The sequence below is a fragment of the Ceratotherium simum genome, chromosome 1 (assembly GCF_057802395.1).
Source record: "Ceratotherium simum simum isolate JZ-2026a chromosome 1, ASM5780239v1, whole genome shotgun sequence".
Classification (NCBI taxonomy): Eukaryota; Metazoa; Chordata; class Mammalia; order Perissodactyla; family Rhinocerotidae; genus Ceratotherium; species Ceratotherium simum.
The window spans coordinates 82,094,007-82,114,567 of NC_141900.1; the positions used below are offsets into that span (position 1 = coordinate 82,094,007).

General features: G+C 34.2%; 1 non-coding gene across 1 annotated transcript; it reads left to right on the forward strand.

The window, feature by feature from the left end:
• The first annotated feature begins 3,942 nt into the window (after positions 1–3,942).
• LOC147918262 (U6 spliceosomal RNA) lies at positions 3,943–4,049 on the forward strand. The gene has a single exon (XR_015553517.1). It is a non-coding gene; the product is annotated as a U6 spliceosomal RNA (small nuclear RNA).
• The last annotated feature ends 16,512 nt before the right edge of the window (positions 4,050–20,561 follow it).

Here is a 20,561-nt window from a genome sequence, read left to right on the forward strand (position 1 = left end):
GTTGTTCATAACAGAGCTCATGTGAAATTTAAGGTAAATCATTAAAGTAATTCAAAAAAATGAAGATATTTTTAAATGAAAACAGAGTCATATTTACTCTCAATTCTTATGTTCAACCATTATCTCACATTGATCTTCAAAATCTTTCTATGAACACACATATATCAGAAAAACTGCTAGGTAAACTGTAACAACAATGAGAATCTCTATTGAAAATTTAAATAGCACAAGTGACAAAAACTTATATAGTGTATTTGTACTTGAAATTATTCTTGAAGTTCTGATAATTTATTCCAAAATTTAAAAATTATTTTAGAAGTAATTTATAATTCTTGATGTCTAGGAAATTGTCATCATTTTCAAAATCTCTATGGGGATGGGCCAGAAACTTAACTGAATTTTCTCCTCTCGAATATAGAAATGCAGGCAGTCATACCTTTTCCTTACCGTACCAGAAAAGTTCTGTGATAAATATAGTGAGGTTTTTATTCCTGTCGTTTTGAGGAGAAAGACATTTTTTATTTATCAAAAACTAATCGAGACACTATTGTATCTTACATATCTATAATGAAAAGCCCTTATATTTATTTTATGGCACTGTTGTTATTTGACATCAAATAATTCAAGGGAAATTCTTAAATAATGGATGATATAAAAGCAAATGAACTACAGAAACAGACATGCTAAAAATAAATATCTTACACTTTCACCTAAATGTGAAATAAGTAGATAATTTCTATAGAGAAAAAAATGTTCTTTAGAAGATAATTAACATAATACTAAAAACATCACCTCTAAAGATTTTAAAAGATTAATTTATGAGAAAATGAGGTTTACATCAATTGGGAAATGCAACAGAGCACAACAGCTCTTGAGGATATAAGCCCACACAGCTAAGGCAGACTATGCCAGTTGTTAATCTTGTTGCAAAAACGTCTGTTTAAAGCTTCCTTCTACAACATCAAACCTATAGAATTATGCAAAACCAAATATCTACTTCAATAAATTGGAAGTATGCTTAAATTAGGTCAATTTTCACCCAAAACACAAGTTAAAAAATACGTGAAATAATTTTAGCACGTTATATAAAATTAAACAATGTTTTACATTCTGTAGACATATCCATCTGCTCCTGTAAAACCTTTGTGTTGAAGCTAACAAAATTATGGTTATATAATGAGGTACATACAGTTATGAGGTGTCTGGCTTAGCAGTCATTATAATTGATGGAGTAAACCACACCTACAAATTCATACATAATAAGCACATCGTGTATCTTGGTTTTTGCTTGTCTTCTTTCCTGAATAAACCCCATTGACATTTAATATGGATACTCAACTTGCTAGTTCTCTAACCAGGTAAGATGAAGGTAATCAAATCAGCAAATATAAGAAAGAGAATAATAGAACAATCTGAAACAGAAAAAAAATAAGTATACTTAATATAGTCATATATGAATAGAAACCATAAGGAAAGACTTAGGCACTATGAAAAGAGAGCAGGCCTATGGGAAAAATCATCTCTTAAAACTTCTAGAAATTAATTTTTTTTTATGATTCTTGAAATACAAATAATCAATGAGCAGATCAAACAGTAGATGAAGTAAAGCTGAATAGAGAAGTTGAATTGGTTGGCTGGTTAAATTTCTCAGAATGTAGCCCAGAGAGGTATGAAGATTAACCATATGAAAGAGAGACTAAGCCACATGGAAGATAGAAGAGAAAATCCAACATATATATTAACATGAGTTATAGAAGCGGAATAGGGGAGGGGCAGCATTTGAAATGATAATGGTTAAGAGTCTTTCCAGATTGGGGAAAAATAAGAATCGTTATAGTCCACAAGAAAAATAATTTCCAACCAGGATAAATAAAAATAAAGTTATCCCAATCATATCTAGTTGAAACTGCTGGACACCAGAGGCAACAAGAAAAGTCTTAAAGACAACCAGGAGAGAGAAGATAATCAGGAAAGAAAGTGGTGGGAGACAGAGGGAGAGATTAACTACACAGAAATAATATTTGGACTGCAGCAGATATCTCAAAAGCAACAAGAAAGGGTAGAAAATAAAGAATAAATAATATCCTTAAAATGCTAAGAGAAAATAATTATCAGTCTAGATTTCTATATCCTGCTAAATAATTCTTCAAGAGGAGGGATGGGGGGATATTTTCAGATAGAGAGAATTTTTTGTCTGTTGAACTTTTCTTTTAATCACTAGAGATTCTCCATCATTTAAATTACTACTCAATGATTTACTGTAGGAAGAAGAAAATTGTACCCAAAAGGTAGGAGTAGGATTCATAAATGGATAGTAAGAATGGATATTGATAAATTTGTGGTAAATCTAAATTAAAATTACTGTAAAAAGTGACTAATCATGTGTGGTTTAAAAACAAGACATAACTAAAACATTAGACATGGAAGGGGGTTATAAATTACTTTCCTTTTATTATGAGTGAGAAGCATAAAGATATTGATTGATATTAGACTTTGTCAGGTTAGTTTATACATATTAGAAATTTGAGAATAATCACTAAAACAAAAAAATAATGTATAACTTCCAATAATTTAGAGGAATAAAATGGAATAAAGACACTTGATCAGTCCAATTGAAGACAGTAAAGAAGAAAAAAAAAAACATAAAAACACAAAGTAGGAGCTGGCCTGGTGGTGCAGCGGTTAAGTGTACACACTCTGCTTTGGTGACCCGGGGTTCGCAGGTTCGGATCCCGGGCATGCACCAAGGCACTGCTTGTCAAGCCATGCTGTGGCAGCGTCCCATATAAAGTAGAGGAAGATGGGCACGGATGTTAGCCCAGGTCCAATCTTTCTCAGTAAAAAAAAAACAAGAGGAGGATTGGCATCGGATGTTAGCTCAGGGCTGATCTTCCTCACCAAAAAAAAAAAAAAAAAAAAACCCACCAAGTAAGGTGGCAAAAATAAAATACTAAGAAACACATCAAGAGGAAAAGTAAAAAGCTTGACAATTAAAAGATGGAAATTCTATGATTGGATTACAAATTTCCAGCTATATGCTATTTAAAGAGGCACATCTAAAACACCTGACAAATATTAACCATAAGAAGCTGATGTAGTTATATAACTCTCAGAGAAAACAGTTTAAGGGAGAAAACATTGGTAAGGTTAAAGAAGGTCATTGCAAATTATTAAAAAATACTAGGAAGATATAATAAGAAAAAAGGTATAGAAATCCATTTTCTTATTATTTATACATGTATAATTCTAAAACGTTTAAAACTAGATTAGTTCTACTTGAAGAAACTTCCTTTTATTCCTTGACAGCTGTCTTTGAAAGTTTAGCACGCATTTCTTTCACTAAGCCTTCCAGTATTGATTTTTTCAACCCTTTTCTATCTTCCCCTTTGCTCTTATGTTGTGTACTATATATTGAGTTAGATAGGAAACCTCACAGGGGCTTTGTCTTTTATGTGTTTGTAAGTGCCATGTACCCTTACAACTATCATAAATAAATAATAATCATCATCTTGGGATGAAAATAAAACATAAAAGTGTCAGCCTTTCAAACAGAAATCAGTTACCTTCCTCTCTTTCACTATACCTTACAGATGAATTCTTGTAAATTCTAGAAGCTCCTTCAAGTATATTATTTAAGTTGAAAAAGAAAAAAATAATGCTACATCAGTCTAAGGTGAACAACCATCTTGTCTGATTTTTGCACTGAAAGTCTTGTATCCCAGAAAACTCTTCAGTCCCAGGCAAACCGGGACAGTTGGTTGCCTGATAACATCACTCTTCTTTTAAGAAATCTAAAGCACATCATCTTATACCTTTATTGAATATTTCATCTAAGTAAATGTTTAGACAAAGGACCAAAAGTTAATATCCATAATGGAGAAAAATAATAACAATTTTCCTTAATCAGAGTCCTTATTTCTATTGTTAAAAAAAGAAAATGTCATGCTTGCTTCTGCAGCACTTATACTAAAATTAGAATGATACAGAGAAGATTAGCAAGGCCTCTGTGAAAGAATGACATGCAAATTAGTGAAGTGTGCCACATTTTTTGTAGGGCTTTTAGTAAGATGTCAGGCTTAAGAAACCATCAATTTAATATAGATTGCTATTTACATAGGTTATTATATATGAACCTAATGGTAATCACAAACCCAAAACCTGTAATAAATACACAAAAAATAAAGAGAAAGGAACCCAAATATAATGCTAAAGAAAGCCATCAAATCACAAGCAGAGAGAGAAAGAGAAGAAAGTAACAGGGAAAAACTACAAAAATATGCAGAAAAAAAGTAACAAAATGGCAATAAGTACATACTAATCAATAGCTACTTTAAATGTCAATGGACTAAATGCTACAATCAAAAGACAGAGGGTGGCTGAATGGATAAAAAATAAGACCCATATATAAGCTATCTACAAGAGACACACTTCAGACCTAAAGACACTCACAAACTGAAAGTAAAGGGATGGAAAAAGATACTCCATGCAAATGGAAATGAAAAGAAAGTTGGGATAGAAATAATTATATCAGACAAAATAGATTTTAAAATGAAAACTGTAACAAAACAAAGAAGGTCATTACATAATGATAAAGGGAACAATCCAACAAGAGGATAAAACACTTGTAAATATCTATGCCCCCAACATAGGAGCACCTAAATACATAATGCAATTATTAACAGACATAACGGGAGAAATTGACAGTAATACAATAACAGTAGGGGTATTGAACACTCCACTTACATCAATGGATAGATCACTCAAACAGAAGATCAATGAGGTAACCTTGGCCTTAACTGACACAATAGACCAGATGGACTTAGTAGATATATACAGAACATTCAATTCAAAACCTGAAGAATACACATCTTTTCGAATGCACATGGAACATTCTCCAGGATAGATCACATATTAGGCCACAAAACAAGTCTCAATAAATTTAAGAAACTTGAAATAATACCAAGCATCTTTTCTGAAGGCAACAGTATGAAACTAGAGATCAACTACAAGAAGAAAACTGGAAAAGCCACAAATATGTGGAGATTAAACACAATACTACTGAATAACTATTGGTTCAATGAAGAAATCAAAGAAAAAACAACTGGAGGTAAATGAAAATTAAAATACAACATACAAAATTTATAGGATACAGCAAAGGCAGTACTAAGAGGAAAGTTTATTGTAAAACAAGCCTACCTCAAGAAGTAAGAAAAATCTCAAATAAACGATCTAAAAATACACCTAAAGGAACTATAAACAAAGGAGGAGAAGAACAAACAAAGCCCAAAATCAGTACAAGGAAGGAAATAATAAAAATCAGAGTGTAAATAAATGAAACAGAGACTAAAAAGACAATAGAAAGATCAATGAAACTAAGAGGTGATTCTTTGAAATAAAATTGATAAACCTTTAGCTAGACTCACCAAAAAAAAAAAAGAAAGAAGGCTCAAATAAGTAAAATCAGAAATGAAAGAGGATAAATTACAATGGACATCACAGAAACACAAAAGATTATAAAAGAATACTAAAAAAACCTATATGCCAACAAATTGGACAATCTAGAAGAAATGGATAAATTCTTAGAATGATATAACCTCCCAAAACTGAATCAAGAAGAAATAGAGAATCTGAATAGAGTAATCACTAGTAAGGAGATTGAAACAGTAATCAAAAACCTCCCCCAAAATAAAAGTCCAGGACCAGACGGCTTACCCAGTGAATTCTACCAAACATTCAAAGAAGACTTAATAGCTATCTTTCTGAAACACTTGCAAAAACTGAAGTGGAGAGAATACTTCATAACTCATTCTACGAGGCCAACATTACCTTGATACCAAAACCAGACAAGAACAACACACAAAACAGAAAATTACAGGCCAATATCACCAATGAACATCAATGCAAAAATCCTCAACAAAATACTAGCAAATTGAATACAACAATACATTAAAAAGATCATACACCATGCTTAAGTGGTATTTATTCCAGGGATGCAGGGATGGTTCAACATCCACAAATCAATCAATGTGGTACACTACATTAACAAAATGAAGAAAAAAAAATCACATGATCATCTCAATAGATGCAGAGAAAGCATTTGACAAGCTACAGTATCCATTTATGATAAAAACTCTCAATAAAATGGGTACAGCAAAAAAGTACCTCAACATAATAAAGTCCATATATGACAAACCCACAGCTAGCATCATATTCAATGGTGAAAAACTGAAAGCTATCCCTTTGAGAACAGGAACAAAGCAAGGATGTCCACTTTCACCACTCTTATTCAACATAGTATTGGAAGTCCTAGCCAGAGTAATTAGGCAAGAAAAAGAAGTAATAGGCATCCAAATTGGAAAGGAATAAGTAAAACTGTCACTATTTGCAGATGACATGACTTTATATATAGAAAACCCTAAAGAATCCATGAAAAAACTATCATAAATAATAAATGAATACAGTAAAGTTGCAGGATACAAAATCAACATATAAAAATCTGCATTTCTATACACTAACAACAAAATAGCAGAAAGAGAAATTAAGAATACAATCCCATTTACAATTACAACAATAAGAGTAACATACCTAGGAATAAATCTAACCAAAGAGGTGAAAGGCCTGTACACTCAAACCCATGGAACTTTGTTGAAAGATATTGAAGAAGACACAAAGAAATGGAAAGATATTCTGTGCTCATTGATTGGAAGATTTAACATAGTAAAAATGTCCATACTTCCTAAAGCAATCTAAAGAGTCAATGCAATCCCTATCAAAGTCCCAGTGATAATTTTCACAGAAATAGAACAAAGAATCCTAAAATTTATATGGAACAATAAAAGACTCCGAATAGCCAAAGCAATCCTGAGAAAAAAGAAAAAAGCTGGAGGTATCACCCTCCCAGATTTCAAGATATATTACACAGCTATAGTAATCAAAACAGCATGGTACTGTCACAAAAACAGACACACAGATCAATGGAACAGAATGGAGAGTCCAGAAATAAACCAACACATCTATGGACAGCTAATTTTAGACAAAGGAGCCAAGAACATACAATTGAGAAAGGAAAGTCTCTTCAGTAAATGGTGTTGGGAAAACTGGACAGCCACATGCAAAAGAATGAAAGTAGACCATTACCTTACACCATACACAAAAATTAACTCAAAATAGATTAAAGACTTGAATGTATGACCCGAAAGCGTAAAACTCCTAGAAGAAAACATAGGCAGTATGCTCTTTGACATCAGTCTTAGTAGTATCTTTTTGAATACCATGTTCTACCAGGTGAGGGAAACAAAAGAAAAAATAAACAAATGGGACTACATCAAACTAAAAAGCTTCTGCACAGCAAAGGAACCCATGAACAAAATGACAAGACAACCTAACAATTGGGAGAAGATATTTGCAAATCATATATCTGATAAGGGGTTAGTATCCAAAATATATAAAGAACTCATACAACTCAACAACAAAAAAGCAAAATTACCAAATTAAAAAATGGGCAAAGGATCTGAACAGACATTTTTCCAAAGAAGATATACAGATGGCCAACATTAAAAGATGTTTAACATCACCAATTATTAGGGAAATGCAAATCAAAACTCCAATGAGCTATCACCTCACACACATCAGAATGGCTATAATTAACAAGACAAAAAATAACGAGTATTGGAGAGGATGTGGAGAAAATGGAACACTCATACATTGCTGGTAGGAATGGAAATTTGTGCAGCCACCACGGAAAACAGTGTAAAGATTCCTCAAAAAGTTAAGAATAGAACTACCATATGATCTAGCTTTTCCACCTGTGGGTATTTATGCAAAGCACTTGAAAACACTAATTCAAGAAGATACATGCACCCTTATGTTCATTGCGGCATTATTTACAATAGTCAAGACTTCGAGACAACCTAAGTGCCTATCAATGGATGAATGGATAAAGAAGATGTAGTATATATACATTACAGAATACTACTCAGCCATAAAAAGATGAAATCTTGCCATTTGCAACAAGAAACCTTGAGGGTGTTATGCTAAGCAAAATAAGTCAGACAGAGAAAGTCAAATACCATATGATTTCACTCATAAGTGGAAGACAAAAACAACAACAACAACAAAAAACAAACACATAAATATAGAGATTAGATTGGTGGTTACCAGAAGGGAAGGGGGTAGGGGTGTGTGTGAAAGGAGTAAATGCCATGTGTGTATGGTGACAGATGACAATTAGTCTTTGTGTGGTGAACATGACGTAGTCTACACAGAAATCAAAATATAATGATGTACACCTGAAGTTTATATAATATTATAAACCAATGTTACCTCAATTAAAAAAAATAAAAAGAGAAAAAAAGAAAAGAAGAAAAGGAAATGTCAAAACTTTTGTAGTCTAAGTATTTCTTTCTAATTTGATTAAATGTAGGGCATCTTATTAAGTGAACAATTTGCAAAACAGTGGAAAATGACTTTTCCTTCAAACTAATATCTGTTATCAAGAAGTTTCTGATATTCCTGGAATTTTTATTAAGTATTCTAGAGAAATGCACAATTATTTTCAAGCACTACTACATCTGATAAGTTGAAGAAGGTGGAGGAATTATGAAGTCAGTCACTAATTCTTAAAAAAAATACTTCAGAGATGTTTCATAGCCTTGCATTTGCTTACACTGAACAGCTAATTTTTTAGCCAAGGAAGTGGTTAAAATTGACTATGGAATTTGCAGGTAAGGAGAAAATATGTAGTTAAATTACGATATATTTCCATAAGTAAATAATATAAACCTCTCTGCTATCTGAATTACAAAGAAGTATATTTTCCATATTTGATTACTTGTGAAATTTCAATTTTCTCATGTAGTCATAATGGCTCTGAGAACCTAATAACATTGTCTCAAAAATGTTCATCCATTCACAAAACTATATACCAGGTGGCCTGGAGTTCCAAAAAGGAATAACACATGACCCAACCTTTAAGGGACTCAAATTCTGTTTGAACTCACAGTAAAAAAATGAATTTATTAAAGTAGAACACAATACAATAGTATATAGACGGTGCCATCATTATAACAAGACAGAAGTTACTAAGATGTATAGCAAAAACTACACAAAGGATATGATGCTTGAATTAGAATTCATTCATTCATTCATTCATTCATCCATTCATTCATGCATTTATCAAAATTATTAAGCATTAATTTTATTCCAGACACCATGCTTAGTGCTGACTATAAATTGTAAAAAGGAAAGAGAGGCCCCTAACATTATGTAGCATACAATGTATTAGGAAAGAGAGACAATAAATATGCTTACAAATAAATAAAATACATTAATTGTAGATGGTGACAAATTTTGTCAAAGAAACAAACAGGTGATATGAAACAGACAATTGGAGTGAGTTGAGGAACGAATAGGAATTGTTCAGGCAGATGAGGTGAGATTGGACAAGGGCATTCTAAGGGACAGGTCCTTTTAAGCTGTCTGGCTCCCTTCTGCAACACACAGTTGACGCTTCATAAATGGTTACCAACATCCTTGTGTTTTTCTTCGTAACTATCTTAAAGAGCAAATCCTAACATTACATCCACCACATTCTAATTTGTCTCTAATCCTTTATCCTCTTGACCTTACATCCTTTTTTCTCTGTTTATTGCCCAGACTTGTCATTTAATACCATTTTCCTGCCTGCAACCTTTCCTTGATTCTGATTCCTGTTCTTTCTCTAGTATGGCCAGAGGTAAAGTGCATCAGAGAGTAAGGCATGAATATCAAACCAGAAAGCCAAATCTTCCCTAACTCCCAGGGTAACACATGTAGGAGCAAAAAGAGCTAAATAAAATCAAGAATAGATCTGGAGGGAGGTGAAGTGATGTCAAAGAAGGAGGAGGGGGAGACGGAGGGAGGGAAAGGGAGAAAGAGAAGAAAGAAAGAAAAGACCCAAGCAAGAAAAGAAGGTCCAGGTATTTTGCCATTAATGGGGATGAAACAACCGAAGTTCTACCCCTTTGGATACAAATACGGGAGTGAGTCAGCCTCAGATACAGGTCCAGAGCTGTTAGAAACCTGCCAACCCTTTGGCACCAATCAATCCTGCTGTGAACCTGGGGACCAGTTCCTGGCTCTATTTGAATTGTAGAAATGATGAGCCTAAGCAACCTTTACCCCTAGAATGCTCTGTCAATGTAGATCTGTGCTTTCTCCACTCTTCCTTGTTAAACCCAGCCCTCTGTGAAGTCTGCCACAGTCTGACACATTTATGATCCGTCCCAACAACTAAAAATGAGGAGTTAGAGTGCCACAGTACATGAGGACTTAGATTCCTGCTGCCATGAATGTCTGCTTTAGAACCAGGACCTGAAGAGAATGATGGTCTTTCACCTGTACCCTGCTTGGGCTCTACGTTGACCTTACACTGAGCAACTTCCATTGACAGCAGTTGCTTTGATGGAAGACTTCAGAAGGTTATAATGATAATTACAAAATTACTGTTTTTCAAGGTATTATTGTCTTAACCGTTGTAAAAAATGGCCTTACAATGAGAAAAAAATGGCTACTTAAATAAAAGTGCTAAATGATCCACAATCTCACTGGTGCTTGTGATACTATTTTACCCTCTTCACTGTTAGGGTCTTAACTTATGGGGCAGGTGAGAAATTCATTTGGAGATTGTCATTTCCTTCACATACTTTAAAAAGGAGCAGAAGAGTCTGTTTAAAATGAGATATCTTGGTTTGGTGCCCAATTATCTCTTCCTTTCACTTGGTGTTACACTAATTAGTTCACGCTATCATCCTACTGTCAGATCATACTTAATTCAACTAATTTCATCTGCAACTAACACCTTTCCATAAAAGTGAACAATAGCTTATTGTTTGTCTTCATCAGTAATTTGTCAAAGTGACTGCTCTGCGTTCAGGTGTAGCATTCCTTACCTTGGAAGATAACAAATTCTGTACACATACACAGACATGTAAATACTAGTTCACTGATAAATTCTAGCAAAAAAAAATTACACTCACTTTACCAATGAACAACTTTATAAACAAGGAGTTTTTATTATATGACTTTTATTTTCAGGGATATTTGACTTTCTAAATGAAAGAGTTCAGTATTGGTACATGAGATTTTTTTTCAATACAAATCTAAAATTATTTTAATACATTTTCACTGAGCATTTAATATTATAAGCATTGCCCTGAATATTTCTTTTTATGATATTTAAAGCTTACATGTGACTATGTAATCTGTGACATGACAGTTTAGTAGCCAATTAAATTTTGAAAGTTGATGTTCTTTTAAGTGAAAGAAACAGGCATGGGAGAAACATTCTGTACTGAGCAATGATATTTTTTAAGGATGCAGAAAGTTATTTTTGTGAATGCAATTTTACTTCCAAGTGCTGGCAGAATTATTAATATATCTGTCTCTGTAGAAAGAGATTCATATTTGAAGATGTTATCAAAAATTTCCCTATTTGGTATGATTTTGTTCCCAAATGTGTCCTAATTCTCTCAGTGCCTCTGGACAAAGACATTTGCCAAGAAGATAAACAGACATGACTCCTAAGACAACTGAGTTTTTGGTCCAGAGAGGAATGAGGTCTGTTAATCTCTCAACCACTCTTTCTCTGTGTTTGGAGAATTCTTGGCTCTCCTTGGTTGATATAAATGTGCACCCAGGATTGGCTTAATGTAAGGGGAATGTAGAATTCTCCCTAGTCTGCATGGGTTCAAGGTATTTTCTCTGGTCTAGGCTTAAATGTCAAGGCCTGGAGTCCTTTGTGTCTCAATGGGAATAAAGGCAAAGCCCATGATAATGGGATTGATAGGATGGAGTTGGTGGCAGGTAAGGCACATCCAAGGCACCTAAAACGAGAAGGCAGGTTGACCATGGATAGAGAACTTAAAATTGGCTATAGATTTTTATTTTTAGAATTAATGTTTAACTTTTACAAATTTTTACAAAATTTCCTATATCTTAGTATTCATTAGTGTAAAAGTATATTCAAAAAGAAAACTCTATATCTTAATGCCAGAAAAAGTACAACATCTTGCCCTAAAATATAACTTTGGAAAGACAAATTGCAGAGTTTTAGCTTTGGATGATTTATAATGTCCTTTCCAATATGACCTGATTGTCATGGGGCATGGGAAAAAGTGTGATTAGTACTATGGGCAGATAGAAAAGATCAAGTCTAAGTGAATATTATTAAATATTTCCAATGTTCATAGTTCATGGCTTAATCGTTCATAAGAGTGAAAAAATGGAAATGACCCAAATGTTCAACTGCAAGGTATCTGTTACAGATACCATAGGTATTAGTTAGACAATAAAAAACGAGCAATTCTTTGGAAAATGTTCATAATGTATTAAGTGAAAAAATCAAGTTATAGAAGAGTAATCCATAGATATGTCTTAAATACATTATGTAGGTGACATGAGGACATGCCACGCAGAGTCCCCCTTCTAGGATAGATTTGTTGCTCAGCCACAAGGAATGTGGTTAACAGACAGCATCCAGCTGTCACTTCCTTCACAGTCAGCCTAGCTTCAGACAGCTGCTTTGCTTGACCTCACTCCCTTCCCGGGGCAGGCCACACCCAGTGATTGATGCAGGCAGGTTTGAGTATAAGGGCTTGACCATTTGGTCCTGACAGAAAACATTCTGAAAGATAATACTTCCTCTAGAGCTGCCCACAGGGTGGCTGAGGCTTTGTCAGACCTGATGAAGTTTGACTTCTTCCTCTACCCAAACCTGTGTTTCCCTTCCCTTTCTCAGGTTAAGTCCTGAAAAACATCTTGTATGCCAAATTCCATCTTAGCATCTGCTTCTGGAGAGCCCATCTGTGGTAGAAAGCCCCCAAAGATGTCCATGTTGTAATCCCAAAAACCTGTGACTATGTTACCTTACATAGTAAAAAGGACTTGGCAGATGTGATTAAGTTAAGGCTCTTGAGATGAGGAGATTATTCAGTGGGCCCAGTGCAATCACAAGGGTCCCTATTAAAGAGAAGGAGAAATATCAGAGTCAGAGGAGGAGATATGACCAAAAAACAGGAGTCAGAGAGAGATTTGAAGATACTACTCTGATGGATTTGAAGATGGAGGAAGGAATGATGAGCCAAAGAAACCAGGCAGCCTCCAGAATCTGGAAAAGGTGAGGAAACGGATTCTTCCCTAAAGCCTCCAAAGGGAGCATGGCCCTGCTGACAACTTGATTTCAGTCCAGTGAAATCTTTGAGACTTCCAACTTCCAGAACTGGGAAATTATAAATTTGTCTTGTTTTAAGCACTAAGTTTGTGATAATTCGTTACAGCAGCAATAGGAAATCAATTCACCCTCCAACATCTCATTTTGTTCAATATGATATTTTGGTGAAAAATATTTTTCACTGGGAAAACGTACACTGAAAGGTGTATAGTATTTATCAATGTGTAAGATTTTTCCTCTTTTTGCTTATATAATTCTTCAGATTTTTTTTACAATAAATATATATTTCTTGTATAGTAATGAATTTTTAAAGAAGAAAAAGAATGGTTTTCATGACTTTAGTCAAGATACTCAAAAGTAGTGATGAAATATATGCACTCCACAGATTTTCTAAAGGAAAACTGAGAATGAATACTATTGATTACAGTAATAGAGTAATCTTTTACAAACAGAACAAATGAAATCAAATCAGCTTAAATGGATTAAATAGCTTAATACATCTAAATTATTATTAAATTTTGTTTCATTCCATCATTCCTCTATTGAAGGTGGTTATTCAGCTTGTTTTTTTTTTCTTTTTTTTCCCCATCATTAACAATGCTCCCATAAATATCCTTGTACCTAGAACATTATCTATCAGCTCTTTAATGCTTTTAGGATAGATTCTCATGAGGTGAATTCTCGAATAGGTCATTCATATATTTTCATTTCTAACAGAGGTTGTAAGATTGCTCTGCGAGCATGATGTTACAATTCAAATTTCCACTTGTAAGGCATCGGACCACCCAATCTCCACAGTACTCTTTTAGATTTTTTACAGACTCAAACACAAATGACATGACTGAGGCTTAGGGAGCAGGCAGAACTACAAGTAAACTTTACTGCCAGTAAAATTGACTTGAAACTTAACCCAAGATTGTTGGCTGGGAAGGGTTTGTATATCTCCTATTTCTGATCAAGCAGGAGGTTGGGCTGTTCCTGTTGGGAACTAGCCTGGGTCGTACGTTGGGCCACCTTTTCAATCTCATCTCCACTTAACTCCCTTAGCCTTAAACCAATCACACCGAGAGGCACTCTCCTTGCCCTTTAATTATTCACAATTTGATTTTCTTCTATCTGGAATGTTGCCTATTATCTATTTTCATATTTGTAAGACAATGGAATCACAGAATTTTAGAATTTTGGGGGACAAGATGTACAACCTTCCACCTAATCTGGTATTCATTGTTCTTCTTATGTATCATTAAAGACCTCAATGTAAGTTGAGGACAGTGACACATCTCATGGTAAAAATATTAAATTCAATGCTTTTAATAAGCTGAGTGACAACTGACATTTGGGAAAAGTTGAGAAGGAGAAAACTATTATCGATGATTGCCTTTTTAGGTAGTGGGTAGAGAGGGCCCTTGAAGAACTATAATGAGAGAAGCAGAACGCAGATAAACATGGTATGTCCAGGTGTCCAGGCAAGAGAAGTATCCAATGCCAGATAAGTGGATAAAAGAGACAGAACAGAGCAGGAGATCTAGGTTCATATAAGTAATTAGGACAAGGCGATCTGAAGAAACTGAAGCAGCAGTAGGAGATGGATTGGTTAAAACATTGATGAATCAGAAATCTTCATTAATTGAAGGAGCAAGGATAGTGTAACTTGAGAACAGGGACACAGAGCCAGAGTAATGGAGAAAGGAGAGGAATAATCTGGAAGCTGAGGCTGTTTGCTCCCCCACACCCCAGATTCCTTTATTCTTATCTCACACGAATGAGTTTTGGTCCTGAGTAACTCTTGCTTGGGTGCCTATAGGTATTAGAATCTAAAAACAAATAGCTGACTACTGAGGGATTGCCAGAGGAGGGTACAGACACAGTTTTCTGGCAGAGATAGTTCTTATATTGATCATTTAAGCCAGTATCTTCATAAAATATTAACATTGCAAGGCTTAGTTAGAAGATGTTAACTTCTGGGAGCCACTGGTGAGATCTGAGCTTGTGTTGAACTGTAACTCCAACATAATACTTTTCTTTTAAATCAGGAAACACAATGATACTTTATTTTTCACTACATAGGAAAATTCAGAATGTTATTGTGGAACACCCTGCAGTTACTGCACAGTAAAGAAATATTTCTCATTTTAGTTTAGCATCTGAAACTCCACATATACATAAAAGTAGATAACAGTTCTTGTTAATATCTCCTGACTCCAACTTTAATTTTCAGCATTCAGAGCACTGACTCTGTGATACACAGTCAGTGTGATATTTTGCCAGAGACTATTGTAATCCCAAATGAGAAAATGTGTGGTGCTTTTGGGAGTGAATACATGATATTATAGTAAAGCATCAGGAGATAAATACACAGGGTAAGTCTAAGAAGAATTTTTCCGAGATACGTTACTCCCCTAGAATAATACTTGAGTGCTTCCATGGCAAAGTAGACATGTGGCAGAAGACTCCAGGGGACATTTTCCCCCTTTACACAAAATGGGAAATCAAGGTCTGCAAAGACCCTTGAGGTTTGTTTGTTTTCTATAAAGGACATTTAAACGTAACAGTTTCCGTGATTTCCTAATTTTTTTTTGTTTTTTTTTGAGGTAAAATTGGTTTATAACATTATATAGATTTCAGATATACATCATTATAATTCAACTTCTGTATACATTACATTGTGTTCACCACCAAAAGGCTAGTTTCCATTTGTCACAGTACAAATGACCCTCTTTAATATGCTTATTAATTTATTTAGTTAAATTTCTCAAACGTTTCAGATATAAATGAGTTACAAAGTGACTAATATAGTTTCTGTACTGTGGGACTATATATAGGGAAGAGACAGTTGTATAAAGTTAACTATAATTCATGGCAGAATATGATGCGTCGATTACAGAGTCAAATTACAGAGTCTGTATGTACACAAGAGAGCATAATTCTCACTAGGAAATCAGAGATGTTTTCTTGTAAGATATGGGATTTGAGTATTTAAACCAAGCCTTAAATGTTAGGTAAGGTTTCAGCAGTCAGAGGTAGAGAGAGAGGAATTCAGGCATAGATAACAGCAGTGAAGGCTCGTAGGCAGTAAGTATGAACATCGGGTAAGTGGTCTAGCGTGGCTGGAATATAGGGAACAGGGAGATTAAGGCTGGAGAGGCACGTGAGGTCCAGATCACAGAGGGTCTAGAATGCCAAAGTTAAAGTAGGTGGGTGATATTCCTTAGGAAATGCCAAGTCATAAAAAACTTATAGAGGGTAATGGACTCGGGTTTTTTTTTAAAAAAAATCATGTTCTACTCAACATGTCTACTATACACCTGTTTCTTGATCTCATTACTCAGATGACAGATTGCAGGTTTTAGTCTGTTTTCAGAGAATTATCTTACTTTCCCTATTCCCTGACAGCTTTTCTCTTCAGATTCTAACTTTTGGCATTTGATATGTGAGCCTCCGAACTACAGTATTTGTTTTGAATTATTTGATCAAGCCTAAACTCGTATTTGTATATCATCAATATTTGTTTTAAATTTTGATAAAAACAAACCTTGTGGTAAAATTTGGGCATGAATGTCATCACTGTTCTGATCACATTAACTAAATGCTTCGAAATCAATCTGACTCACTTTACTTTAACCTGATTTTTAGCATGAGATCCACACAGATCACTCATCTGGGATCAAAATATGATGTAGGTAGAAGATAACTGAATTGACATGTATTCCTCAGAGCAACTCTATCCACTATTTCTTTCTCCAAAAGAGTTTTGACAGCTTGTCAAATATTTTCTTATAAAGAGTCATCATATGACTACCTTCATCAAACTACCTGTCGGTTCAATCCCATCCAGGCTTGAAACAGAATCAGTGTTTCCCCATTTGTTTCTAGTGTTGTGAGTAAGAATTGCTCAACTCAACACATCCTGAGAGGAGACACGGTCTAATGGATTGAGCACCAAAGAGAAAGTTTAAAGTTTGGGCATCTATTTCTTGTGTTTTTTTTTTCCCCCATATATTTGTCATATAACTTTAGAAGATTTTACTTCACTTCTGTCTATATTCTCTGGTCCAGCTCCTAAACTTCCTTTGTGGTATTTGCCATCTGTCATTAAGAAGACAATGCTGATGTACAAAATATAATCTATAGAAGAGAGCGTTATAGTAGTCTCCCCTCATCTGCGCTGGATACATTCCAAGACCCCCACTGGATGCCTGAAACAGTGGATAGTACCAAACTCTATATATACTATGTTTTCTCCTATACATACACACATACCTATGATAATGTTCAATTTATAAATTAGGCAAGGAAGAGATGAGCAACAATAACCAATAATAAAATGAACAATTATAACAATATAATAAAAGTTACCACATATCTTAGCAACCTCAGCATACCATTTTGTTTCTTTTCTTAACTCAAGGACTTTCATCTTTTCACTTAAAGGAAGTACTTTATGGCTTCTCTTTAGCATATCTGAATTGCCAGCATCACTATTCTTGCGCCTTGGGGCCATTGTTAAGTAAAAGAAGTAAAAGAAGGTTTACTTGAACACAGACACTGTGATACCATGACAGTCTGTCTGATAACCAAGACAGCTGTTAAGTGACTAACGGGCAGGTAGGTATACAGTGAGTATACGCTGGACGAAGGGATGATTCATGTCCCTGATGGGAAGGAGCAGGACAGCGTTAAGATTTCATCATGCTACTCAGAACAGCACACAATTTAAAACTTATGAATTGTTTATTTCGGGAATTTTTCATTTAATGTTTTCGGACTGAGGTTGCCCACAGGTAACTGAAACTGTGGAAAGCAAAACTGTGGAATGGGAGTGGGGGTGGGGGAATGCTGTATTTCTAAAAGCTCTTGGGAAGGTATTTATTGAAGATACACCCTATCTGTTCTATCTTCCAGTTTTAAGTTCTTGCACAGTGATTCATTGTGTAGCTTCAAATGAAACAGAGTTCTCATTCACTTTTGTTAAAATACTTGTCACATTTTGCCTTGGTTTTTAAGATGTTAGGTCTGTCAAAGTGAAATGTTCCATATTACACTTTTGTTTCTTTGGAACAAAAATGAAATCTAAGCTATTTCTTTTCTTTGTTTTTTTTTTTTTTGAGGGAGATCAGCCCTGAGCTAACATCCCTGCTAATCCTCCTCTTTTTGCTGAGGAAGACTGGCTCTGAGCTAACATCCACTGCCAATCCTCCTCCTTTTTTTCTTCCCCAAAGCCCCAGTAGATAGTTGTATGTCATAGTTGCACATCCTTCTAGTTGCTGCATGTGGGACACGGCCTGGTCGTGAGAAGCGGTGTGTCCGTGCGAGCCCGGGATCCGACGCTGGGCCGCCAGTATCAGAGCGTGCGCCTTAACCGCTAAGCCACTGGGCCGGCCCCAAGCTATTTCTAAAGAAAGAAAATTGCTTCTACTGATTGCTCTCTCTCTGGGTCTCTCTGATTCTCTGTCTCTTTCATTCTTGAGAATGATTACAAAAATGTTTATTTTCATGAAATACCCTTACCCAATTTTGGAGCTTATGTATATATTTATGTTTTAATCTTAATTTTCTTGTTGAAAGACATTTAGCAGTTTAATTTCACTCTTCGAATAAGCGTGAAAAACAGCAGTGACACCAATAAATTTGAATACAACTCAATTGTTACTATGGTAGAAATAATTTCACTTAGGTTCTACATGCATATCAACCTTTAAGAAACAAAATAGTTTATGATATATCAATAAGGACTTTAAAGGGAGATCTGAAAACAAAATAATCAATGTACAATTATTTTTCAATTATACGATGCCATGAAAATTTTTCTTAACTATTATTATTTCAAATAATTCTGCTGCAAGTTTTCTCATTAGAGAAAGAAGCAAGTTTTAAAACTGAACATGCGCCACGATTAATTTAAAAACTAGGAATAAAAAAATAAACAAGAAAACATGAAATATTAGCAAGAGTAAGAGGTGGTCAAAAATAACCGTTTAGTCCTCTTAACTGAATGGTGGGTGACCACTAGAAATTGATTTGCAACCGTGATGTGATTGTTTATGCATTAATTCCATCCTAGCCTTTTAAGAGAGCTAATAGCAAATACTTTACATTTCTGTAATAATCAAATTATTTCTCTTTCATTGCACTTATGCAAAAACATATTGAGCCTATTTACCTGAAGTAATACGATTGACTTTTACATTACCATTGAAAATGCTACCATTTCTGACAGATTTGGCTTATCTTGCTCGATGTCAGTTTCAGAAAACTTGAAAACCAATACAATTGCTATCTGGAGAGTGGGTTTCTGAAAAGTTCAGAAACTGAGATCTTCGGGAAATCTTTAATGCTCAGTAACAGGAAAGCTCTTGATTTTCTTTGGATTTGAAGCAACTATTGAAAAAGAAATGGATTGTTCACCAGAATTTTGAGCACTTCATTTCCCGTTAAGTATTTTTATTGTATTGTATTATAGTTGCTTGAAAACTTGATAACTTGTTCAGATTTAGAATCCCATCACTATTTTTTTTTCAGTATTGAAATGCATTTCTACCAGCAAATAAAAAATCCATGGCAAAAGGTTTGTCAGCTTTGAGTATGTTTCATTGTTATCTTCTTTCTAAAATCTACGAAAATTCAACATGACAGATATTAACCTTTTAGGAGATGGCATAATTCATTCTCTCACCTTTGTTGTATTTGAAACTTGCTTATTTTTCTGCATCCTAGAATAAAAATAATTAGGTTGGTGGGATTCTTTGTGATCTCTAATACTATTCATTTAAGCTGGTCTTTGGATATGAAATTTCTCTGTTTATATTTTTCTAAAGTTCCAGATAATTGAAAGTTCTTACGGGATAAGAAAATGCCATTACAGCTAGAAGGATCAGCATATCATAAAGACTGAAGAACAATACAAAGAAACTGAGATTAAGATGATTTTCCTCTCAACTATTCACCTAATGTTATTTAGAGACTTTCATGCCTATGTCAGTGCTATATACATTATCAGATACTCGATTAAACCTTGTTCAACAAATGAATGAACTTCAAATAAAACTTTGCATTCAATTTTTTTAAACTTTAGTTTTAAACTTTAGTTTATTTAATGTGATATTAAAACATTTTACTATATCATCAAATGTCCAGATGGTTTTATTACTTTGCTGTGGAGAATTTTTCCATAATTAATTTGATTTTATGACACACAAAAGTAACTGTACTTAGAATGTATTAAATAAATGGCAGTGAATATTAAAAAAACTAGTCATTTTCCACAAAACATGTTTTAAACTAGTCTGAATAATTTCTTTACAATTTTAATATTTATTTAATTTACTATTTCAAAAGTTTCATTGGTACTCTAAGG